The sequence below is a fragment of the Amblyomma maculatum genome, chromosome 9, assembly GCF_055883805.1.
Source record: "Amblyomma maculatum isolate TAMU_Amacu chromosome 9, ASM5588380v1, whole genome shotgun sequence".
NCBI lineage: Eukaryota > Metazoa > Arthropoda > Arachnida > Ixodida > Ixodidae > Amblyomma > Amblyomma maculatum.
Genome location: NC_139352.1, coordinates 129,794,519 through 129,820,816, shown reverse-complemented (window position 1 = coordinate 129,820,816; position 26,298 = coordinate 129,794,519). Strand labels below are relative to the sequence as shown.

The window sequence follows — 26,298 nt, the reverse complement described above, 5'->3', positions numbered from 1 at the left end:
GCAACACTAAAAAAAAGTGGGAAGTAATTAACTCATTCGTAAATAAAGATGCACAACAGGTGCCGATAACGACTGTAACCCACGACAATGTTGTTTATTCTAGCCCTCGAGAAATTGCCGATGCTTTCTGTAATTACTTCTCGCATCATAACTCAGTGCCAGCACCCCATTACGAATTCGGCACAAATCATCCACCTTATTCATTTTTCTTATTCCCAACAAGTCCTGACGAGGTTGTTTCCATCATTTCCTCTCTAAAAATAACCAGCGCAGGTCTCGATGGTGTTCACCCTAGCTATATAAAACTAATCGCTTAACCCATATCTCTTGTTCTTTCTAACATCATCAATAGCATGTTTAAGACCGGAATCTTTCCTCACGAACTAAAGCACGGCAGAATCACTCCGGTGTTTAAGAAAGGTGACCGCTCCTTGATAACAACTTATAGACCAATCTGTGTACTCCCATTTTTCAGCAAAGTAATTGAAAAGTTAATTGAAAAACGCTTGACCAAATATTTGGATAAATTTAATGTTCTTTCTTCTTTTCAGCATGGATTTCGCCCAGGCTGCTCTTCTGACCTAGCAATTTTATATTTAACAGATAAACTTAAAAAGGAAATAGACGCAGGAAACTGCGCTGGTGCAGTATTTATAGACCTCAGTAAAGCATTCGATTCTATTAACCACTCAATTCTCTTCATGAAACTAGAAGCGGTTGGAATAACAGGCCCATCATTGCAACTGATTAAAAATTTCTTAAAAGACCGCAGCCAGCTAGTAAGTATTTCAGGCATTTATTCCGATGAAAAAACTACTAATATAGGCGTACCACAAGGCTCAATAGTTGGCCCACTTCTTTTTCTTGTCTATATTAATGACCTGCCTAACCGCCTGACTTCTTCAAAATGCGTCTTATATGCCGACGATACTACAATCTTCACTTCCGACAAATTCGTATCGACTGTAGTTAGTAACCTTAACAAGGACCTTGCTCATATTTCAAACTGGTGTGAACTTAATATGCTTCAGATTAATCCTTCAAAAACTTCTTTCCTTTTATTCACCTCAAGCCAGATAACTATTGCATCATCACCGTGTATTCGAATTGGCCAGCATATAATTACAGCAAGCGATTACTGCTTCTGCTTGGGCGTGAAGTTAGATTCACATTTAAAATTTCATCTGCATATTGCCCACGTCAAAACTAAACTAGCATATGACATACGCATACTAATCAGAGCACGAGCTTTCTATTCACATTCTACACTGATGTCTTTGTATTATGCATTCATACATTCCCACATCACCTACGCCATTGTAGCCTGGGGAAACACTTATAACACGCATTTATTTTCTCTACAAACTATTCAAAATCGGGCACTTAGAATAATTACTTACACCTTCAATGACTCTAGCGCTAAGCATTTACTTCGTATTCATGGAATCCTGGCAGTCGCTGAACTCGTTAAATACAAACTATGCACATTCTTCTACAAGTTACTAAACGACGAACTTCCAGTATCACTTATCCCACAAATTTCACTAATAAATGATAACAAAACGCGATTCGCAAGAAACAAACATTTATTACTACCTAGAGTACGAACAAATTATGGGAAACAAACTTTTCATTTTTCTGCTATCATGGTCTGGAACGCGTTACCATCCATCGTCAAATCTCTTAACAAAAACAGATTTGCATCCGAACTTAAACAATTCTTTTTAACAACAGAAAACTGATACTGAATAATGACTATGTTATCAGCTTTACGTGGTACATATTTTTATGTGGTTTAACATGTTTAAAGTCTGTACTGCCATGCCTTTTTATGCATATCTTTTATTACTGTTTGATTTGGTGTTTAACTTGCTTGCTCAGTGTGCTTTTTGTTGCAAAATAATGTTATTGTTATTATGAACTCATTTATTGTCTACGTTCAATTTATTTGCCGAGAATTATTGCTGTCTTGTATATTAATTGTTATCTGTCATTTATCGGAGGTCCCGATACACTCACTGATTCTGGGACCTCCTTCTGTATGTATAAGCTGGAATGTACAAAACGGATATAATAAAATTGAATTGAATTGAGTCTCCCCGGCAGAGCGCAAGATAATCCAAGAACATGTGGACGAAATGCTGCACAAAGGAATCATCTGAGAATCTTCCAGTCCGTGGGCCGCACCTGTAATCCTGGTGCGAAACAAAGACGATTCTTGGCGATTTTGTGTAGATTACCGTCGTTTTAATGCGGTAACAAAGAAAGACGTATACTCGTTACCTTGCATTGATGACGCTGTCGACTGTCTACATTCGGCGTCATATTTCTCCTCTGTTGATTTGCGATCTGGCTATTGGCAAACTCCTCTACATCCATCAGACCTTGAGAAGGCTGCCTTTGTAACACCAGATGGTTTATACGAATTTAATGTAATGCCCTTTGGATTATGCAACCATGCAGCGGTGACGTAGCGGTAGAACATCCGCCTCGCATGCAAGTGACCGGGGTTCAAATCCCGGGGCCGCGCAATTCTGCACCGGATTTAAAAAAAAAAATCCGCGTGTCGATGGAATTGCATAAACAGCTTTGGGGTGCGACCTGATGCCGGTGAACACCTCCGGCAAAGCACTCCCTCACCAGAACAGGATTTGGCCACTCTGGTGCAGTAATTGGCCACAACCTCTCATGATAAGCTCCACAAAACCCCGGCCCTCAGTCACCAGCGGCTGTGGAACAACTGCCCACGGTGGCGGTCAGACCTGTGACGCAGCAGGGGGTGCTAAGAATTCCTGGCTCCGCTGGACAGGCCGCCATTGGAAACTGACCCTGGCAACGTTTAATGCTAGAACCCTAGCTAGTGAAGCTAGTTTAGCAGTGCTCTTAGAGGAACTAGAGGGTATCAAAAGGGGATGTCATAGGGCTTGGTGAGGTTAGGAGGCCAACTGAGGCATATACTGTACTGAAGGATGGGCATGTACTGTGTTATCGAGGCTTACCAGAGAGGCGGCACCTGGGAGTAGGTTTCCTTGTCAATAAGTATATAGCGGGTAATATAGATGAATTCTATAGTATTCATGAGAGGGTGGCAGTCATCGTAATTAGGCTTAATAAGCGGTATAAACTGAAGGTTGTGCAGGCCTATGCACCTACAGGTAGTTATGATGACTAGGCAGTTGAAAGCTTCTACGAAGATGTAGAATTGGCAACTCAAAAAGTAAAGACGCAGTATACTGTACTAATGGGCGACTTAAATGCCAAGGTAGGAAAAAAGGAGGCAGGAGACCAGGCAACAGGTGACTATGGCATCGGTTCTAGGAATAACAAGGGGGAGTTACTAGTTGAGTTTGCAGAGCGCAATAACTTTAGAATTATGAATACCTTCTTCAGCAAACGGAAGAACCGGAAATGGACATGAAAAAGTCCTAACGGGGAGACTAAAAGTGAAATTGACTTCATAATGTGTTCAACCATTGCCATTGTGAAAGATGTACAGGTGATCGGGAAAGTGCGATGCAGTGACCACAGGATGGTGAGGTCCCGAATTAGCCTAAATCTGAGGAAGAAACGCAGCAGATTAGTAAGAAAGAAACCCATCAACGAATTAGCGGTGAGGGGGAGGGCAGAAGAATTCAGAATCTCGCAACAGAATAGATATTCACCTCTAACCGAGGATGGCGACATTACCCTAGAAGCAATGAACAATACTTTCAGAGATATCATTACTGAGTGTGCGGTAGAACTAGGCGGTAGGATAGTTAGAGAGGATACCGGTAAGCTGTCTAAAGAGACGAAAGATTTGATTAAGAAACGCCAGAGTGTGAAAGCTTCCAATCGAACAGACCAGAATAAATTGGCCGAGGTATCAAAGCTAATCAATTAGCGCAAGGTGGCTTTTATAAGGAAGTATAACATAGAGAAAATTGAACATGCTGTAAAAACCGGGGGAAGCCTTACAGCGGTAAAGAAGAAATTCGGCATAGGCAAAAACCAGATGTATGCGATAAGGGACAAGGCGGGCAACGTCATCACAAATATTGACACGATAGTCAAAGTAGCCGAGGAGTTCTATACAGATCTCTACAGCAGCCAAAGTAGTCTGGATCGTAACGAGGTTGGTGGCAGGGAAAAACAGTCAGACGTTCCACCAGTGACGAAGGACGAGGTCAGGAAAGCATTAGAAACTATGAAAAGGGGGAAATCAGCTGGAGAGGATCAGATAACTACAGGTTTGCTAAAGGACGGGGGGGATATCGTGCTAGAGAAACTGGCCACCCTGTATACGCAGTGCCTGGCGTCATCGACGGTACCGGAACCATGGAAGAATGCAAACATTATCCTCATTCATAAGAAAGGGGACTCTAAGGACCTTAAAAATTACAGACCAACCAGTTAACTATCTGTTACGTATAAGGTATTTACTAAGGTAATCGCTAATAGAATCAGGGCAACCTTAGACTGCAATCAAGCAAAGGATCAAGCAGGTTTTCGGAAACGGTACTCTACTATCGATCATATCCATACCATCAATCAGGGGATAGAAAAATGCTCGGAATATAATCAGCCTTTATACATAGCATTCATTGATTACGAAAAAGCATTTGACTCAGTTGAAACCTCGGCGGTGTTGCAGGCATGGCGAAATCAGGGGGTAAGTGCTATATATATCTTCCAGCACGTGAAAGTGCTAGAAGATATATATAGTGGCTGCACAGCAACGATAGTTCGGCATAAAGAAAGTAACAAAATTCTCCTAAAGAAAGGTGTTAGGCAAGGAGACACAATCTCCCCAGTACTATTCACAGCTTGCTTAGAGGAGGTATTCAGAGACTTGTAATGGGAGCAGTTAGGGATAAGGGTAGATGGAGAATACCTCAGTAATCTGCGATTTGCTGATGACCTTGCCTTGCTAAGCAACTCGGGGGATCAACTGCAAATAATGATTGATCACCTAGACAGGAAAAGTAGAAAGATAGGCTTGAAAATCAATATGCAGAAGACTAAGGTAATGTTCAACAGCCTCGGAAAGGAACAGCAGTTTACATTAGGTAGCGAAGTACTGGAAGTAGTAGGCGAATATATCTACTTAGGGCAGGTAGTAACCGCAGATCCGGAGCATGAAAAGGAAATAACAAGAAGAATAAGATTGGGATGGGGCGCATTTGGCAAGCACTCGCAGATTATGACTAGCAGCTTACCGGTATCGCTCAAGAGGAAAGTATACAACAGTTGCATCTTACCTGTACTCACCTATGGGGTTGAAACCTGGAGGCTAACCAAGAGAGTTGTACTTAAGTTGAGGACAACCCAGAGGGCTATGGAACGAAAAATGGTAGGGGTAACATTAAGAGATAGGAAGCGTGCAGAGTGGGTCAGAGAAATAACTCAAACCGACATTCTAGTGGAACTTAAGAAGAAGAAATGAGCATGGGCAGGACATGTAGTGCGAAGAAAGGATAACCGATGGTCGCTTAGGGTAACAAACTGGATTCCAAGAGAAGGAAAGCGTAGCAGGTGGCGGCAGAAAGTTAGGTGGGTGGATGAGGTTAAGGAGTTCGCGGGGGTCAAGTGGATGCAGCTAGCACAGAACCTGGTTAAGCGGAGAAATATGGGAGAGGCCGTCGCCCTGCAGTGGGTATAGTCAGGCTGATGATGATGATGATAACGATGATGATGATGAATGTTGTGCCCTTTGGATTATGCAACGCTCCCGCGACGTTCGAGCAATTTATGGACACTATGCTTCGTGGCCTCAAATGGGAAATATGCATGTGTTACCTTGATGATGTTATCAATTTTGGACAGACCTTCCAAGAGCACAATGAGAAGCTCCATAGAGTTCTTGAATGCATTTGCAAAGCGGGCCTCATTTTGAATTCGAAGAAGTGGCATTTTTGGAGAGCGACAAACTTTAGTTCTTTGGTTCCTCGTCAACAATGATGGTATCAGGCCGGATCCGCAGAAAATTGCTGCAGTGCGCGACTTCGAAACTCCCCGCACCCTGAAAAGTCGTCGGAGCTTTCTTGGCCTCTCTTCTTATTTTCGTCGCTTCATTGCTGGTTTTGCGCAACTTGCCCACCCCCTTACTTCTCTACTGCACAAGGATTCGCAATTTGTGTGGACCCCAGAGTGCGAATCCTCTTTCAATCTGCTCAAGTCTTCTCTAACTTCAGCACCTCTTCTGCGCCAATTCGACCCTTCTGCTGTGACAGAGGTCCACACTGACGCCAGTGGCGTCGGTCTTGGGGCGGTGCTTGTGCAGCTACATAGTGGGCATGACAGCGTTGTTGCATATGCCAGCCGTACGTTGACAAAATGTGAACGGAAATACACAGTTACCAATTGGAGTGCCTCGCAGTTGTGTTCGCTGTGCACAAGTTCCGACCATACCTATATGGACGCTACTTCGCCATAGTTACTGACCACCATTCGCTATGCTGGCTCATCGGACTTCGCGATCCATCCGGTCGTCTGGCACGCTGGGCATTACGCCTACAAGAATACAACTTTGGTGTCACGTACAAGAGTGGAAGACATCACTGTGATGCAGACTGCTTGTCACGGCACCCATTGCCGACTTCCGTTAAGGATGAAGACGGCTTCGACGGGTGTTTAGCTTCAATCACGTCGACTTTTTCTAGTATGGCGACCTTTAGGTGAGAACAACGCAACGACCGGTCACTACAGCCTCTTATACAAAGGCAGAAGGAAGAGCGGGGTCAACGCAGTTTACTTTCAAAGATGGTATTTTGTTCAAGAAGAACTACTCAGTTGACGGTGCTGCCCTTCTTTTGGTCGTCCCAAAAAGTCTCCATGCACAAGTTTTGCATGCCATGCACGATGATATTACCTCTGGACATCTAGGCTTCTGTCGTACCCTGCAAAGAATTCGCCAGCGTTTTTATTGCCCACAAATGTATAAGACCACGAAGCAATACGTTGCGACATGTGAAAAATGCCAACGACTTAAGGCACGCACCACCACGCTGGCCGGACTTTTACAACCCGTCAAGCCACCTACCTCACCTTTTGAAAAGATTGGAAATGTCCCGCTCAGTCCTTTTCCAAAGACTGTAGAGGGCTGCCACTGGGTTATCGTCTGCGTTGACTATCTTACCAGATACGCGGAGACCGCTGCTCTCGCTACCGCACAGGCTGCTGATGTTTCGTCATTTCTTTTGAATTCCGTTATTCGTCGCCATGGCGCACCCCGTGTTATTATAAGTGATCGTGGTCGGCAATTCACTGCTGATATCGTGGAAGAAATGCTCGGACTTTGTGGATCACATTACCGACACTCGACACCGTATCATCCGCAGACCAACGGTCCCACCGAGCGCACCAACCGTACCTCGACAACCATGCTGTCCATGTACGTCTCGTCTAATCATCGCTACTGGGATTCAGTGCTACCGTATGTGACGTGCGCTTATAACACTGCAAATCATGAAATTACCGACTATTCTCCTTTCTATTTACCCTATACAAGAACTTCCCACGTTTTCTTAGACACCATCGTCCCATTTTCCCCCAACGACGATGCGTTTGTTTCTCAGATACTATGCGGTGCCGAAGAAGCCCGTAGTATAGCCCGCCTACGCACACTGGCTTCTCAAAGCCGCTCGAAAGAGCACTACGATCTGCTTCATCGTGCAGTTGCTTACTCCCCTGGAGACTACGTCTGGCTTTGGACGCCTATTCGCAAGCGAGGATTGTATGAGAAGTTTCTCTGCAAGTACGATGGACCCTTCGTCGTGTTGGATCAACAGAATGACGTGAATTACGTTATCGCCAAAGTCACGACGGATAACCGCCGATCCCGCAAGACACAAGTTGTCCACGTAACTCGCATGAAGCGCTGCCATCTTCGATCTAGCTCATTTTTGCGAGGACGAGAATGGTTTGCCCGGGGTAATTGTTACGCCAAGTAGCGGCGCACTGAGCAGCTGCAGAAGCAGCAGAAGAATCTGAGGAAGCGAGGCGCGTGCAGACTGATCCGGGTTTTTCTGAGCCGTGTGCGTCCGTCCTTCGTACGAAGTTCACCTGTATTAAAACCATTTCATCTGTAACAATATTGCACCTACAATTCTCGAATCTTGCTCTGGCTCTTATGAGCATGCTTGCTCTACTCAAGATTGACCTTGCGAAGGCATTTGATCCTGTCCGGCATTCGTGTCTATTTTCTCTTCTCGAGCGTGCAAATGTTGGAACAACTGTACTGAAAGGGGTGCAACTTTGTTGCGACAACTGTTCCACTCGCTTGATTGTTAATGGTCACCTCTCAGAGCCTGTGCTAATTCGATCATACGTGAAGCAAGGCTGTCCTATGTCACCGCTACTCTTTGCCCTCTACATAGAGCCACTTTGTTTGAGTGTACTGCAAAGCCACAGTATCCGTGGTTATGTTGCCTTCAGTAATGAAGTCAAAGTGCTTGCGTACGCCAACTATTTGGCGTTTTTCTGTACAGACAAACCCAGCATTGACAAAATTATAACCGCCATTGAGCAGTTTGGCATCGTATCTGGCGCTCAAATGAATAAGTCTAAAAGTTCGGTTCTGTGGTTCGGTTTATGGGGCGCAATGCCAACTCATTATGCTGGAAAAGAATGGTCTCGAGCTCCCCCTAAATACCTTGGAGTTCCCCTTCATGTATTCAAGTTTAGTGGGCGTTACTGGAAAGAGCGGGTCATGGCACTCAAAAGCTATGCCCAGACTTTTGTTCCGCACCGCCTATCAATTTTTTAGCCGAGCACAGGCATGTAACATGTCTCTGGCTACAAAACTTTATTATGTTTTACAGATACTTCATTGCGCGAGGAATTACATCCACAGTTTTCACCGAAGGTTTGCGACGTTCATATGGTCGTCCAGTTTTGAGCCTATGTGGCGCGATAACTTATTCAGGCCTGTTTCTGATGGCGGACTAGGTTTTACGCATCTCTATGTCAGACAGTTAGTTGCTCGTTTCTTCTTTTTCCGTAATAGCTCCCATCCAATTACCAGAGCATCCCTGCAAACTAACCTAGTGAACCTTCTTCCAAACTTAGTGATCTCTTCCAATTTTACCGATCGGCCCTTATTATTTGGTTTTATGAAAGAAGTTTACGATTCAGTGGGTTTTCTGGCAGCTCGGTTCTCTTATGAGTACTTATTTTTTGTTTCACGGAAACGTTTATACCAAGAATTGATATTTATGTTGTTCCCGCCTCCCTTATATCGTTCACTCTATTCTAATTATATGGGGCATGATGTGTTAAAAAGGGTGCGCACAATGCCGATCTCGCCTTCTACTAAAACGTTTTTCTTTAAACTTCATGCCGAGGTTTTCCTGTTAAAGTGTGGCTTCGGAAAAAAACATTTTCGTTTCTTCTGTTAATTGCCAGTTATGTGATACACCTGAAACCATCGAACACTGTTTTATTGCCTACAAAGATGGAATATTATTTTGGGACGTTCTGCAAAGAACATTGAAGAAAGACTTTATTTTGAATTCCCACAGTGTACGTTACTTGATAACCACCAAACATGACCACGAACTCTTTGACATGATTTTCCTCCTTGGACTGCCCAGCCTGTGGAAAACGCGTATGTTGGACCAGAATGCTGAACCTTTAGTCTCCCCCGCTACTTATTTCGGCCAGATGGTACACCAGCTTAGAGACACGAAGATAGTGAGTATCAACCGGACTGGCTGCCATTGTTGATGTGTTGTCTTTCCTTGCCACCGTTTTAGTGAAGTTGTGCTAAGTCATTTTCTAGTTGTGAGGTGTTGTAGGTTTCAATTGGACTTGTCGCCTACAGGCGGATTACTCTGTGAATAATGAATATAGCTCTACGCTGAATTTTAATGCATGTAATAAATATCATGCAGAAAAAAAAATTCGGTGTGGCAGAGTGGTTAGCGTAGAAAGCTACGGAATAAGAGGTACCGAGTTCGAAGCGCGTTAGAGCTCCAGCTTTTTTCACCTAGTCGTTTTTTTTTTTACTTTTTTTTTAATGTAGCTGAGGTGCTTCGTTACTTGTGAGCTTTTACTTTTTATCCCAGGTGTTTCTTTTTTTTCTCCAGGCGACCACCGTGGCGCATGCCAGTATGCCGCGCCCCAGTACGCCCGGTGTCCAGCGTCATACTGGGCCCATAATCGGGTATGGCACTGGGGCGCTGGGTCCCAGCGGCACTGGTTTATGCTATTTTAGCTTTCATATGTGTGTTGATTCACAGCAGCATATTCGCAATATTGCTTTGTATGGTTATGCTCGAATGGTAACTATACGGGAAGCTTGACGCAACAGATAGTCGCGGCTCGCAGCCGCTGGTGGAAACCTTCCTTCCCAAAGGGAACTGCCCAAATTCACTCATGGTCAATAAAAAAAATTGGATACAATGCCTCGCGCGAATAATTGTATTTTTGTTTAAGACATTATATTCTTTCACAATAGGTGTTTATAAATTGCTAGAAAATAGCTCTGCCAGGTGCATTGCAGCTGCTCTCAGAATACAACGTACTAAATTCAGCAATTATTATAGTTTCGAATGTCCAGTGATATGGTCGGCGTAAACTTGTCGCTTTTCACAATAGCGACCCACTGCGCTCGGAGCGAAAGTGCTCGCATACCCGAAGGCGCAGCAGTACCGCATGTTGGGACGGGTGTTCAACTCAAGCGACACATTGAACTTCCGCAACCTCATAACACGAGCAACAACACAGGCTAAAAATGCACTCGGGCGGCTGGGAGCGCCTGGCCTATCCTCACGGTGACGTCACGCTCGCCGGTGCGGGTGAGGGTTCTCTATTCATCTCCTCCTCTCTGGTGTCGTCGCGGGACGCGAGAAGTTTGAATGATGCGCTTTCAATCGACGATTGCTGTGGTGTTTTCGCAATAATCGCAAAAATAACTTCACAGACCTGACCAACAGTGAGTCTACTTCAGTACAGTGGAAGGTGAGTAAGTTTGAAAACCACTGCAGTTTTCCTTTAAGTACTGCCGCTCAGTAATGCAAACGTTTAAGTGAAGGCAGTGTCACGTAGCACGATAAAAGAACCGCGCGTAACAGCAGAAGCTCGAAATCCCCCGTCTGCTAACAGATGCCGCATTTCAGGACCGAATAGACTGTCGTCTGCACCGCCGTCTGTTACAGTGGACTGTTCTCTTTCGTTAACTTGTCATAATGTCTGAGAGGTGCTTTTTTGTGTAGTTTTGTCAAGGCTGCATATTTTGGACGACTGAAATTGGTAACCAGATTGAGTACACGTGATAGGATATCGGGCTATTCAAGAAGCTTGCACTATTGGAAGCAATAATCATTAGATGGCGAGTCTTCCGGCGGCATGTTTGGCTTTAAAACACAAAGCTTAGCGGCGTTTCAAAATAGATTGATTCCAGAAAGACACAGTTCTTAACGGCGCTCGGTCGCCCTCTTTACCGACTGGCCCTGTTTGCTTGTGCTAGGTGAAGCGAGAAATGTTGTTTACACTTGGCATGTTGACGAAAACAGCACTCGCCGAAGTCACAGACAAAACAGAAAAAAAAACAAAACATAAACACATTGACGTTTCGGCACCGCTTGTTTCTATGGGTCGCCATCCTAACTCGCACCTCCATACCTTTCGCCTATTCAAAAATACTACGCCTTTCAAATTATGTTTCATACTTAGGTGATCACGGTGCTCTTTGCCAAAAAACTGGCTGGGATCTAGCTTCGCGCAAACCTATATCGTGAAGCGACAGCTCCGCTCGAGGAGCGCGGCATGCCTCTATATATACCCGAGATTCCTGTCAACAAACGTCTCTCGGCACGCCGCTGCTCCATTCACCTTTGACCTTGACCATGGTGTTGACCTTGGGCCTTGAGTTTAACCTCAATCTAGACCTTTGGTGAGGAAGGAGCTATCCAAAGTGATTGTTGCTTAAGTTCTAACTTGACATCGAAGCGTTTTGAACGTCACCGGAAACACACGGTGACCTTGGCTTTACTTCGCGTAGTGAAGCTATCGCTTGAGAACTACATCCTGAGTGCCCCGTGAAATCAGAAAACTGTGTTGAAAACTTCCGCCTCTACGTATTCGTATTGGTTATGAGCCTCCTTTTAATTCCCAGTCTGCTGTGTCGTCGCGTGCGCCCCCTTTGTTTGTAAACGCGGTGTTGTATACGAGGCTGAGGCTGATAAAACTTTATCCACAATAAGTGGGAAAAATAGGATAAGTCAGCTAACGTCCCGCAGGCCGTGGAGACCTTTGGCGACGCCGGCCCGTTCGACGACCTTGAACTGAATGCCAGGGTCGTCGCTGAACCTTAACTTGTCACAAGCTTCTTTAGAAGGATCAGGCAAGGGTTCTGAGGAAGGCTTATGGCCTTTGCACGCCTAAATCATATAATTGAAGTTGTCTTTCTCTCCAAAAAAGCGGCAGAAGGGATTAATATCCTTATTTATGAATTTTGAGACGTAGTTTGGATTGAGGAGGGTCCCCGTCTGTGGCGTTGTTCATATCACTTGTTGTCTGGTCAGTGTTTTATGGGGTTGTGGGAGTGTTCTCCTTATTACTTTGTAATGTACGGTGCGTTCGTGCTGTGATACGACTGGCTCACCGAATGGTTCCGGTTCCTGATTTTGCGCCACCGCTCGGCCGGCTCATTCTTGAACGCATTGGATTGCAGCCTCATTTCCCGGGTTCCCCGCATGAGCTGGGGTCCATATTAGTTTGATCTCTTTCAAGAGAGAGGATTTTCTCATTTCACTGAGCATTTGTGAGGCGGGATTGTAGACTACCTTTAGCAAAGTTACCGATCGCCAGTTCGGAGTCGCTTACTATGATTGTTGCTTTAACGTGCACTGCGGCATCGCCCGTGTGCTGTGCGATGTCAGTGCACGTTAAAAAACCACAGGTTGTCGAACTTTTCGGAGTCCTCCACTACGGACTTATAGCCTCATAGTCTCATAGCCTCAGTTGCTTTGGGACGTTAAACCCCACAAACCAACTACAAACCAGCATTAGTATACGAGAACACCAGAAATATCATAGAGGTTGCGCGCCATCTGTTGCGGCAGCGCAGTACGATAACAGGATATTACGATTGCAAGTTTTCTTTAGGCGCCGAATGCTGGATGTGATGGAAATAAAGGCCATGCGGGATCGATCTACTCGTGCTCAGAGGCAGGCGAGGGTTGCACTCGCCTGTCCTCGGGGACGCCGGATCCTGTGTTGAGGAGCCTGTGAAGACGTGGCTGTCGGTGTGGTGTCAACGCGTGGAGGTCCGCTCCAGATGCTTGGGCCTCTGGGATGGCCACAAATAACCAAAACCCAGAGCCGGAACGATGAAGACCAGAGAACACGCTCCCACGCTCTTTTAATTTTTTCTCCCTCCGCACTTCCTTCTTTTTCTCTACTCGCGCTACCACCATGTGCAATACTACAGCTTTTTGACGCTACCCCCACTTCAAAACAGTTACAGCGGAACTGTTCTGGTCTCTAACAAAGGGAGGTGTGTCCTCTACTGACTGTCAGTGCACACGTAACTGCCATAGCAGTAACTAACGACATTGACACAACACTACAATACTACCACAAAAAATACAATCGCTGAGGAATGCAGGCTTTCGTTCACACACGGCTTACGTAGTCAGCACACATATTCTCAGTTTTCTTGATATACTCTTGGGCACTTCATATGGAAATAAGTTCCAAAAGTTGGCGACACCTTTGCATCAGTGCCAGTTTTTGTGGGGAACAAACTTAGTAGTGGGATGCATTCATCACCGTCACTTTTTGCTAGACAGGTGAGATTACTGTTCAATGTGTTTCCCTGTACATCGGCGACAGACGTGATGAAGAAACTGGCATGCCATTCCTCATATTTTTTCAGCATGTTGACGTCAATGAGGCTGTTGTTCACTTCCTTCCGCACGCCCACAACCTCAAAGGCACCTCGCCATTGCATTAGTTGTTTATTCCAATCTGTTGGAAGGAAGATGAGCACTTTGTCTCTAGCCTGTAGGTTCGGCGGCCGACTATTGCGGTCGTAGTAGGCCTTTTGTTTTGTGCGAGCCTTTTCTTGTTGTTGCATGTTAACGAGGTTACATGTTTCCTCGGGACTGTTCCGAAGGTCGAGAAGATAGGTGTACGTTGTTCGAACGATCATCCAGAATGTCATTGGTCCAAAATTATTTGCGAGCAGTCAAAGGTCCATGTGATGACCGTAAATTAGGTCGAAAGGAGAAAGCCCCAAGTTGGCTTGCGGTATATCCAGATAAGCGAAAAGCAACGGCGCTAGATAGCGGTCCCGTGATCAAGGTTGCTCTTAATACGTTCGCTTAGTCCGCATCTTTATTGTTTCATTGAACTTTTTTACGAGGTCATTCGCCATAGCATGGTAAGGTGCCGTTCACAGGAGCTTGACGGAATTAAGAAGGCTCACCTTTTTGCATCAGATCTGAAGTGAAACTCCGGCCTTTATCTGTGACCATATCTTGCGGAAGGCCTACTCTGGAAAACATTTCTAACAATGCGTCCGCGATGCTCACATCATCAAAAGCAGGAAGTGTCATGTCATCTGGGTAACGTGTAGCGAGGTCAACGAGAATTAGCGAGTAGCGGTTTCTTTGACGTCGGTGAAAGTGGACCTATTAAATCAACTGCTACCCGTTGGAATGCTGTTGTAATCAGAGGCATATTGCCCAAAGGGACTACGCCGACTTTGCCTTTGAGGGTCGTTCTTTGGCATATATCGCATGATTTAACGAAACGGGTGACGTCGCCATGCACGCCCGGAAAGTAAAAATCCCCTAGTATTCGGTCAGTGGTCCGGCTAATTCATTGGTGATTAGCCATGATGTTCTCATGACCGAAGTGGTGAATGATTAATCGAAACCTAGCCGGCGCCATCAGTTGCTTGAAGTGTCTGCCAGGGAATAATGTAAAATGACGGTATAAGAGGTCACTCTCCACACAAAAGTAATGCACATTCCCGATACCGGAACCGAACTCCCGACCAACTTTCGCAAAAGAGGTTTTTAAGCTTAGGTCATTTTGCTGTTCAGAAATTTACTCGTTTTTTGTGTCTTCTTAAGATCGGAGTTAGTGCCTCTTTGATGACACACCTGATTCCTGCTGTATTTTGGCTATAACAAAACAGAACTGCGCGAAGGCAGCGGGACAAGAAGGCACGTATACACACACACAAAGCGTCGATTTCCAACTGACTTTATTTAGCTAAAGCAGAATGCTTATAAAGGTTATTACACAGTTGCAATCGTGCCTTCTTGTCCCGTTGCCTTCGCGCAGTTCTGTGTTGTTATAACCATGAACCGACTAGCCCAACATCACGTCTTACTTGTATTTTGTCGGCTGCAGAAAGTAACAGCGGCAGTGTACTCCCATCCGGGATCCGGATCATGCGATGCCTTTGCGCCTGGTATACTGCAAAGCACGAGGTCGTAGAGAGGTCCATTCATACATAAGAATGTTACTGTTCTAATGAAAAGCGGTGCATGCACCCGGATCAGAGCCTCAGGTAAGACCTTGACTCGTCCATCCAAACCTAAAACGCCACTGCTTCTCCCTGTGAACGAGACTAAAGGCACTACATTTTGTCAGATAATCATGGTCTCTGTGTCTTTGAGGACGTCGACTTCATGAGAGAACATGCGGCCTTTAGCAACCGACATTTCGACTGCTAAAAAGAAGGCTCTTGTGGTTTACCTTCCGTGATCAGTGGGAGTACTCGACTTGGCTGCACAGAGGAGCTCGGAAGCCGTGTGTCCAGAAGCTCGCTTTGGCATACTTCACAAGGCATACGAAACAAATTTCTCATTCCATCGCGTTCCACAGTCGTTGGCGTTATGTCCAAATCGACCACACGCATTGCACTCGGGTACATCACTGGAAACAAGTAGACAGTCTGCTGAATTATGACCCAACTTGTGACACAGGATAAACCATGGTAGTTGCTTCTTTGCAGGGGAAGCGTTGTGTTTCTCGCAGTCCTTCAGTTCATCCCCAACCATACCAATGTTGGCAAGGTTCAGGGCTTCAATGAAATTGCCCGTCATATCAGCAGGATTAGCCAGTCTCGCAGCTGCGTGCTTTGAGAAAGACTACGAGCTGTGGGTAGTAACATCGCTGGAATTGCTCTGCGATTAACACCCTTATTCCTTCAAACGTCCGGTGGAATTCAGTCATATTTATCCAGTGATCAAAGAAACTGGAAATGCGAGCAATCAGCTGTTTTCCTGTTTCACCATCTTCTCCCCGTTTCTCTTGATATCCTTGTGCAGTGAACTGGAACCGCTGCAGCAAGGCATTTTTAACCCTTATATAATCAAGTGAATCTTCCGCTGTTATACGAACGATGAATGCAAGGACTTCCCAGTTAGACACATACTAAAGGCTACAACCCATTTCTCTGGAGGACACTGCTGTCCGGTAGCCACACGCTCGAGTCGCTGGTGATAAAAAGGAAGATCCTCACATCGCCCGTCGAACAAACGAAGTAATTGTATAGGTGAGAGAACCGGAGGAGCTAGGCGCACCCGTGACCTCGGCATCAGTATTCATATCAGTACGGGCACAATTCTGCAGCCTGAGCATTAATGTCAATACCTCCTTCTCTCTCTCCGCTACTTCCATTCTACGTTCGGCCATTTGCTTGTCCTTTTCTGCGGCTTAGCGAATTGCTTCTCGTTCGGCTGCGCCATCAGCTCGCAGTGCTGTTGTTCATTCCCGATCCAGGTACCAAGTTCTAACCCCGAATATCCAAGTTAGGTCCCGATAGCGGCCAACTTCTCTAGTTGCAATTTCTCAACTCGCAGAGGTTCAGATCTGGCACGGCGGGAAACGACGCTCGAATCTTCCAGGCTCGCCAGATTGTGATGCAAATAGCGGCCCAGGATGGGTCGACTCGTGCTCAGTGGCAGGTGTGGTTCCCACTCACCTGCCAGTGTGCGGCGACGCCGGATCCAGTGCTGTGGATTCAGCGAAGCCATAGCTGTGGGTGTGGTATCGATGCGTGGAGGTCCTTTCCAGGCGCTTGGGTGCCGGGGATAGCCACAAATAACCAAAACCCAGAGCCAGAACTATGAAGACCAGCGAAAACGCTCCAATGCTTTTTTACTTTTTCTTATTACTCCGCACTTCTTCCTTCTACTCTCTCTCTACTCGCGCTACCACCATACGCTATGCTACAATTTCATGCAACCAAAGCGCAAAACTAGCGCAATTATACTTTGTTATTTGCCTAATTGTTATTCCCTAATTGTTCCTTTCTAATGGCACAGCTCTTCGTTAGCATACAGCCAAACGGCAACTCATACACTAATGCAACTTCACTCGAGTGTAGCAACCTTGCTCGGTAGTGTATCGATTGCGTTCTCGTCTCGCACTGAAGTGCCGGAGTTCGATTTCTGGTACGCTGAGAACAATTTCTACTTATTTGCTTCCTCACAGATATTCGAGTTACAAAGGAGAGCAACACACACACCTCCTTTTCTGTGCCACGGGGCCCTTGACGCTATCGAATTAATATTTGTTGCATATGTTTCTGCGGTTAGCGCAAGCGCCTCGCGCACTTAATGGCGGTCAGTTCACGCTCAGACATATCGGTAACGTGGCGCTTTGAAAAGGAATCGTCTTCGAAGTATTTATAGTTTTCAAAATACGTTATATTATTTAAATGGTTGTTATTACCACAGCGACAATCTCCCAAGCGGACAGGGAAATCAAAATACCGCTTTGAACATTTTTGTTTACTTGTATACTAATGGGAAAAACGCGACTTCGCACCCAGAGTTGACTACTCCAGTTCGCGAAAGCAGCGCTCATCAAGTTCAGATAACTACCGAGATTGCTGTTAGTTTATTAGCGATTGGACCACTACTCCATCGTGGTCATGACATAGCCTGTCGGTGGCAACTATCCTACTGATTCTAGAGGGATGCATATTCATAAGCACGGGCAACCCAGCTTTGGCAACCCAGGTTTGCCGAAGCTGTCTCCAACCCCTGTATATGCAATAGCATCCTCCCACCGGAGCACGCCCATTTAGTGGCGTGTCGGTGAGTGGCGACACTGTGGGTTTTCGAGCCAAGTGCGTTCCATATTCCGTCGAAACAGGACCCCGCAGGAGCACCTTAGCAGGCCCTTGGGTGTCGGTGTGTGGCGACACCGCGGACTCCGAAGCGGCGCCAGAGCTTCGTTGGCTAGCAAACGTTGGCCAGTGCGTCTGCGCGTCTCCAACCTGAGCCCCGGGGGGCCCACTCCACAGGATATCGTAGCTGTATGTAGCGGATGTCGGTGAGTGGCGCCACCGTGGGGAAACCGAGCCAAACGGGGGGGTGCTGCCATCGTCAGGCAGCGGTCTAACAGTGCCCCCTTCCGCGTCGGGTCTCTGCCGCCTGGGAGCCGTCGCGGGAACGCAAGCACTTGGGCCTTTCGGGGTTCAGGCTGTGGACACGCCCCCACAGGAGCAGCAAAGTGGCACGCCCCCGCTGTTCGGTGATTTGCGCCACCGTGGGTATCCGAGCTGAGCACGGTCCGTTTCGATGTTGAATGGAAAGGCACATCGCAGGAGCACTTCGGTTAGCCGCCGTTGGTGTCGGTGTGTTGGCGCCACCGCGAACTCCCAGCCCAAACAAAAAGAAGTGCGCTTCTTTTTTATTATGCGTACGATGGCTTGGAAGTAGTCACCGTCATTTTCTTGACATTTCTCCTGGAAGCAACAGTACTATGCACTCTAAAGACGTAAATATACGTCTTGCCATGTAAGAGCGATCGCGTGGAATATGTTGCTTTAACTTTAAGCTTTCAATTCCACTCCGTAAGCTACGATGGAAATAAATATCAAACCGCGCAGTTAATCATGGCATGCGTAAGACGCTGAAGATCGTATAAAGAGCACTGATAGTAATATTTGCAATTCAACCCCGTTCGAAATTGAGTTCGCTGTCTTGGAGTCGTTGATTGTTATATCTTGCTGTGAGTATGTAGTAGCCCCTGCTACAGTAGGTGCTCTGTATGAAGCTGGATACTAAGCCGCATCTACGTATAATGACAGCCGGTGCAGCCTGTAATTTATTTCGAGAGCTAAAGCCCTGCCGTTCTCCTACCCTTGTGGTGTATACAGCATGCATATTTTTGGGAAGAAGCTTAATGGTGAGCTGTTTTCTGACTGGTTCGCGTGGGTCTTTTGGTTCATTTACTTCTAACCATCCGTTTGTGCATCGGCTGCCAAGGATTCTTCTGGTTAATTAAGTTTTCATATAGGGCACCATCTGCGCATTGATGTTTTCCTCGCAGATTTCCGCGAGTGCGTTGACAATGTCAAGTTGCAGACATTATTATGCAGCTGTGTATTGATGAAGCTCTAGTGCCACTGAAAATGCTTGTATGATGAGGTACTCAAGGCGGTTCTTTTTGTGATAAGATCTCTAGGTAAGGAGGGGTATGCTATGTAGATGAAGCAACTCAATAAAAGTATGAATTAATCTGCACAGGTCCCTTTCAATCACGCCGCTTCTCACGAAGTGAACTCGTTCGAGTAGACAGATTGCCGACCGGTTCTCAACGAAATTTTTTTATTGTCTCTGTGTTGTTGTCATTGCTCTATAAGCAGAGGACAAATGGCCTCACTGGCTAGAATTATATCATGGGTTTTTGTTTAACGTTGACACGGCGACAGAGTGGGCACGGCGGACCAGGCAACAGCATGTGGCCTCATGCGCCTTCCTTCTGCTTTTTCCAGGCATTGCTGCTTGGTCTGACCGGAGCTTCAAGCTCTCAAATTGCATCGTCTATCGGCACGTGCAACCAGGAAAACGCCGCATACCCGATCCCGCTTCACCGATTTCATCCACTGAGTGACGTCAGGAATGACAGCGCTGGCTGCACCTGGAGTTAGCGCCACCTCGGGGCCATGTTACCTCAACCTGCAAGGCTTTAAAAGACTGTCCGCAAGGCTTCGTATTTAGTGGGCACGGCGGACCAGGCAACGGCATGTGGCCTCATGCGCCTTCCTTCTGCTTTTTCCAGGTTTGTGCATCTTACTGTACTATTAGAAGTGATTACCTTTTCCTTCTGGTTCTGCCGTGCCCAAAACGATGTATATGCATTGCATATGACGCGTATTGCGTTTGTAAGCTTGTCTTTTGTGGCGATGTGGAAACAAATCCCGGACCACCCATGGGTGATCCCAGTACTCAGGACCTACTCAAGCAGTTATTGGCAGGACAAAATAAACTTTTAGAAGATGTAGCGGCTCTTCGAATTCAGCAGACTAATATGGAAGCGCTGATAACTGACTTCCGCTCAAAGCTTGTTGAATTGGAAACCCGATCAAATGAAAGAATAGAAGCACTCCAACAAACAGTATCTTGGCTTCACGCTAAAGTTAATGGCCTCGAGGACAGAAGTAGGAGGTCAAATCTAATTGTTTTTGGTGTAACAGAAGATGAAGCTGACGAAAGTGACTCTGTTCTGAAAGAAAAAATTTGCTCTGAGATCTTCTCACAGAAGCTGGGCGTCGCACGCACCTCAGTTGGTAGAATCCACAGGCTTGGAAAGTCCGGCGAGCAGAGGCCAGTAATTGTATGTTTTCAAGATTATAACGAAAAACAAGAAATCCTGAAAAATGCTCGTAAACATAAGGGTTCAAATGTATCCATCCAGAATGATTACTCGAAGAACACGCTTAGGATTCGAAAACTGCTGTGGGACAGCGCCAAGCTTGAAAAGGATCAAAAAAGGAAAGTTACACTAATAAACGATAAACTACGAGTTGATGGGGTGTTCTACAAGTGGGATGAAAATAAAAATTGCAGAGTCAGACTACCTGATAGTAAGAAAAGGCCAACAGAAACACCATGACTTCCGCCACCAAATATGAAGACATTGAAATTATTAAACATAAATGCCCGCAGTATCTCAAATAAAAGTGACCAGTTGGAAGCTATCATTTTAGGTTATGATCCTCATATAGTCGTTATCACCGAGACATGGCTACGCGAAGATATAGACGACGCGGACGTGTTTCCGCCCTCATATCAGGTATTTCGCCGAGACAGATCCTCAAGGGGTGGGGGTGTGGCGATTCTGGTTCAAAACACTATCAAAGCTTTTCCTGTCCAGCAAATTGATGACCACGAAAGCGTTTCCTTGAAACTTTTTTGTTGGGGCTTTTCTTTGTTATTGTTTGCTGTCTATCGCGCACCTGATTCTCCGCCGCAGTTTCTAAAAGATTTGGCTGACCATATGAATAATTTTCGTCATGACAAGATGCTTGTGGTGGGTGACTTCAACCTGCCAGAAATAAACTGAAATTGCATTTTTCCCGATCCGAGCTTAGGAGTGCAGTGTGGGCATTTGTGTGATATTATGTTTAGCCATGACATGCAACAAGTGGTTAAAGAGCCCACTCATGTCCATGGAACCTGTCACTCTGTGCTTGACCTCATTTTTGCAAGTAGGTCACTTGATCAGTATTCTGTCTCTATTGAACAAGGCATTTCGGATCATAACATGGTTTATTTTTCCTGTCCATTACAATTACCTTCCTGCTTGCCTCCCCCAAAACTCATTTCTATTAAAGATTTCTCTCGCGCCCAGGATGAAAGGGTGCTAGATCACCTAAACTTCGAAATTGACAGTTTTCATTTCATTTATTCATACTGTCAGCCCTGGGCGGGCTATTACGGGAGTGGATATCAAACTTGAAACAGAAAAAGAACACATCAAACACTGAGATCAACACTAAAATTCATGTGTTTGCCACTTGAACAAAACAAAAACATTGTCATAGAAATCAAGCAGAACATAAAACATTGTGCAGTTTATCTAAAAATTCGCTAAGTGATTGTGACGTGACAACGGAGCTTGGTAACATATTCCATTCCTTAATGGCTCTCGGGAAAAAACTAAATTTAAAGCAATCATTTCTGACAGGCGGCATTGGGATGTACAAACTGTGACGATGGCGTGATGTTTCCCCTGTTTTAATTTCAAAGTATTTTGTTTGATCGATTTTCAAGTAGTGGGTAGCGATCTGGAAAAGAAACTTGAGTCTGTCGCATTTGTTTCTAATGTCAAGAGTTTGCAAATCAGCAGATTTACACAAAGAAGTTGGAGAATCAGAATAACGATACCTATTAAATATAAACCTTGCTCCTAGACGCTGGATTCTTTCCAGCTTAGAACAGTTGGAAGCAGTGTACGGGTCCCAGACAACTTTTGCATATTCGAGGATAGGCCTAACTAGGCTTTTGAAAACCAGACTTTCTATTTCAGGAGTTGCCCTGCACATACTGCGTCTCAAGCTCCAGAGTGCCTTGGAAGCCTTAGTACATACATTATCTATGTGTAAATTCCAGCGTAAGTCAGATGTGAGTGTTACTCCAAGGTATTTAAAATTACTCTAGTTAGTAATCTACCATTAATGCTGTAACTGTAATCAAGGACAGTTTTCTTTCTTGTAATGGTCATAAAAACTGTTTTGTTTGAATTTAATACCATCTGCCACACCTTACACCATTCATGTATTTTCTGCAAGTTTTGATTGAGTTCTGCCTGATCTTCTGGAGTATTAATTTGTTTATAAACGATGCAGTCGTCTGCATACAGTCTAACTGGAACGCTCAAACCAACAGGCAAGTCGTTGATGAAGATCAAAAACAAGAGAGGGCCCAGAACGCTGCCCTGGGGAACACTGGAATCGACTGGCATGATGTTGGATTTATACTCTTGAACCTGAACATACTGTACTCTAGACAAAAGATATGACCTGAACCACTTAGTTATAGTTTCATTTTTAAATATGGCACTGATTTTTAGTAATAGTTTAGTGTGCGAAACCTTATCAAACGCCTTTGCAAAGTCCAAAATTACGATGTCTGTTTGCATGCGGGAATTAATTGACTAGGAAAGATCATGTACAGTTTCCGTGAGTTGTGTGACGGTAGAAAGCTCCTTGCGGAAGCCATGCTGGTTTACAAATAGGTGATTGTTACTCTCAAGAGAAGTTGATAAGTGAGCGTACATAATATGTTCGAGTAACTTGGAACACGTGCTAATGAGGGAAATGAGTCTATAATTTTCAACGTTAGAAGTGGGACAATTTTTATGCACAGGCACTATTTTCGCACATTTCCAGGCAACGGGAACACAACTACTGTCGATAGACGATTGAAAGATTTTGGTAAGAAACTAAGAATTCCACTCTGCTTATCTATATAAGAATTCATTCGGGATACCGTCCGGTCCTGAGTTCTTTTTTGTGTTGATATTCAAAAGGAGTTTCAGAACTCCTTATTCACTTATTTCTAAATCGGGTATAGGAGGGCAACCTGGAAGCTCAAAATACGGTGATTCGCCGTCATCTTCAGTGAAAACAGATGCAAAAAATGAATTAAAACTTTCAGCCCTCTGGGGGCTCTCTTCTTCATTAGAATGGGGAGATTCACCGCCGCCATTTATATATCGCCAGAACTTACTGGGCGCTTCAGTAAGAAATCTGGTCAGAGTGTGACTGTAAAAGGTATTTTTACTTTCTTTGATGAGTCGCTTTAACTCTTGGCTCATACGACATATGGAGGTTTTTGGAGGCTTGGGTATTGTGAGCATCTTTTTCGTTTTCTTTTGAGCTGCCGTTTTTGGGAATAATGTCTCTATTAATCCAGGGAGGCTTCCTTTTTGTCCTTTTCATGGTTTTAGGAATGAACATCGCAATTGCTTTCGCTGTCATGTTTGCAAAAAAAATCCCACAACTTATCTGTGCCAAGTTCATCTTGATATAAGCACATGAATTCATCAAACGAGATTTCAAGGTAGTCCAGTAATCCGACATCATCAGCAGCCGCAAAATTCAGAACAGTCTTTCTGCAAGATTTGTGACATATTTCATGAGTCATATTGAGCGACATAATCACCATTTTATGGTCAGACAATCCTTCTTCAACATCACAACTCAGCAAAAACTCTAGTAGACCAGATGACAAAAAGACAAGGTCTAGTATCGAGGATGTTGTCATGCATACTCTCGTACTCTTTTCAACAATCTGAGTCAAACCATAGCAGTAGGCGAGTTCGATCAGATGTTCACTGCTAGCTGTATCAACTCTGCCGGGAGAAAGCGACATCCAATCAATTCCTGGCAAATTAAAATCACCTGTCAGAATAATATTGTCACCAAAGTGTACATTTAGGTCCAGTAACCTTTTTAGGTTATCAAGCACGTCTATGGTTGAATTGGGAGCTCTGTAGAAAGCACCCACTAAGACAGTACGACCATTCAGTCTGATTATAATCCATGCAGTTTCTAAATCATCAAACCCTTCTATAACTGAGAATACTATATTACTCTTAACCAGTATGACAAACACCGCCACCCCTCCTTTCACGGTCTTTTCGTACTATGGAGTAGTTTGGGAGAGCAACTTCACAGTCTCTAATATCTTTATGTAGCCATGTCTCTGTGATTACCATAATATCGGGTTCATGTTCAAGGCATATACTTTCTATGGCGTCAACCTTGTTAAGCATGCTCCTAGCGTTCACATTTATAATTTTAAAGCAGACCGTCTTATGATTGTTTAGTGACTCATTGCTAGTGCTCGTGGCAACCTGGCATTTGTACCGCTGCTTGGTCTCCTCGTTCCATGCGTATAAGGTATTCTTGACTTTTAACTTATCAAAAATTAACTTAGCTTTCACGCCGTTCTTTCGTTCATCGGCACAAGAGTTCCAAAGGTTTTTTTCGTATTTCCACAAGCTTTTTAGAGAAATCTTCATTTACACTAAATTGTGTGCCTTTTAGGTTGAAACAGCTACTCATTATTTTCATCTTATCCCTAAAGTCAGCAAGTTTAATAATAATCGGACGGTCTCTACCTGGTTCCCTCTTTCCAAGTCGGTGAATCCTTTCAATAGTGTCCACCCTTTGTTTCAGAATTTTATCAAAGATGTCATTGTTTACTTTCTGTAGTAGGTCCTCTTCACTCTCTGATTCCTCCTCCTTGACTCCGCGTACAATCAAGTTATTGCGCCGCGAGCGGTTTTCCAACTCATCAAGTTTTCTCGAAACTGTAGTCATTTCTATTTCACATCTTTCAGCAAAAGTTTATAGTTTCGAAAGCCTATCCCGAGACTCGTCAAAGGTTTGTAGCTTTCGTTCTATAGCAGACAGACTGGATTGCATGTCCAGAATTCTTGCTTCAGACGATGTTTGGTTTTCCTGTATTTCGCTTAATTTGCTGAGGATTTCAGTTTGAGAAGCAATTACTTGTTGAATCATTTCCATTGTATCCGGGCCAGGATTTTCCTCAACATCGCCGGATAACTTCAGCAACAGGCCTACAATTGAGATACAATCACTAAAGCAAACCAGCAATGTGCGTGGACACGGCAACACGATCAAAAAAAAGGCAGTTGCTACGGCAGCAATATTTTCGTCCACCAACCTGCACAAATAGTGGCACATCAGTTGACATTGTCACGACGGGGTTGCCGTGTCCACTGCTGATGGAAGGCGCATGCGTCCCTTTTATAGGCAAAATCCGCGCTGGAAGTGTGGATGACGTCGCTGTGCTCGAAGAGGGTGCGCAGAAGGCAGTATCCACGTGCCACGACAGCAGCTCGCAGTGTGAAAAATGTACGCCCCCCGCGCACGGCAGTCGATAGGCATCGGTAGAAGCTGGGTGACGATTGAAGCCGCTGTCTGCGCTTACTGCACAGCCCAAGGCGATCGAAAAGAATCCGGTAAGTACCTGCAAAAATAGTGGCACATCAGTTGACATTGCCACGACGGGGTTGCCGTGTCCACTGGACTAACGTTCCTGATTTGTGGAATAAATTCAAGGACGTGTGCAGGTACTGCCTTGATACATTCATTCCAGATAAAATAAAGAAAACTTGCAAAAGATCGCCCTGGATTACTCGAGAAATCTTGCATTTAACTAGAAAATTAAGCGGTTAAGACGAGGGAGCACCTGTCGTAGCATTATTCAAGCTAAGCAATCAGAACTTAATAAGGCCATTGGGGAATCCAAAGAGTACTATTTCAAGCATACCTTGCCGAATTTTATTCGATCTGCACCACATAAATTCTGGAAAACTTTATGTAAAAAGAAAAAATCAATTGATCGAATAATGCATGACGGAGTGGTCCTCGTCCAAAAAACATCCATTGCAGAGAAATTTAATTGCCATTTTCATAGTGTGATTTCTGAGCATTCTACATATGAGTACTATGTTAATCATGCATGCTTGGTTGTCCCAGACGTATCACATTCTGGTGTGGTTGCTATGTTGTTAAATCTCAAA

At 44.9% G+C, this 26,298-nt stretch overlaps 1 pseudogene; it reads right to left on the bottom strand.

The window, feature by feature from the left end:
- LOC146180381 (uncharacterized) overlaps nucleotides 1-25,466 on the bottom strand; it is a 38,515-nt pseudogene extending 13,049 nt beyond the window's left edge.
- Nucleotides 25,467-26,298: the final 832 nt, after the last annotated feature.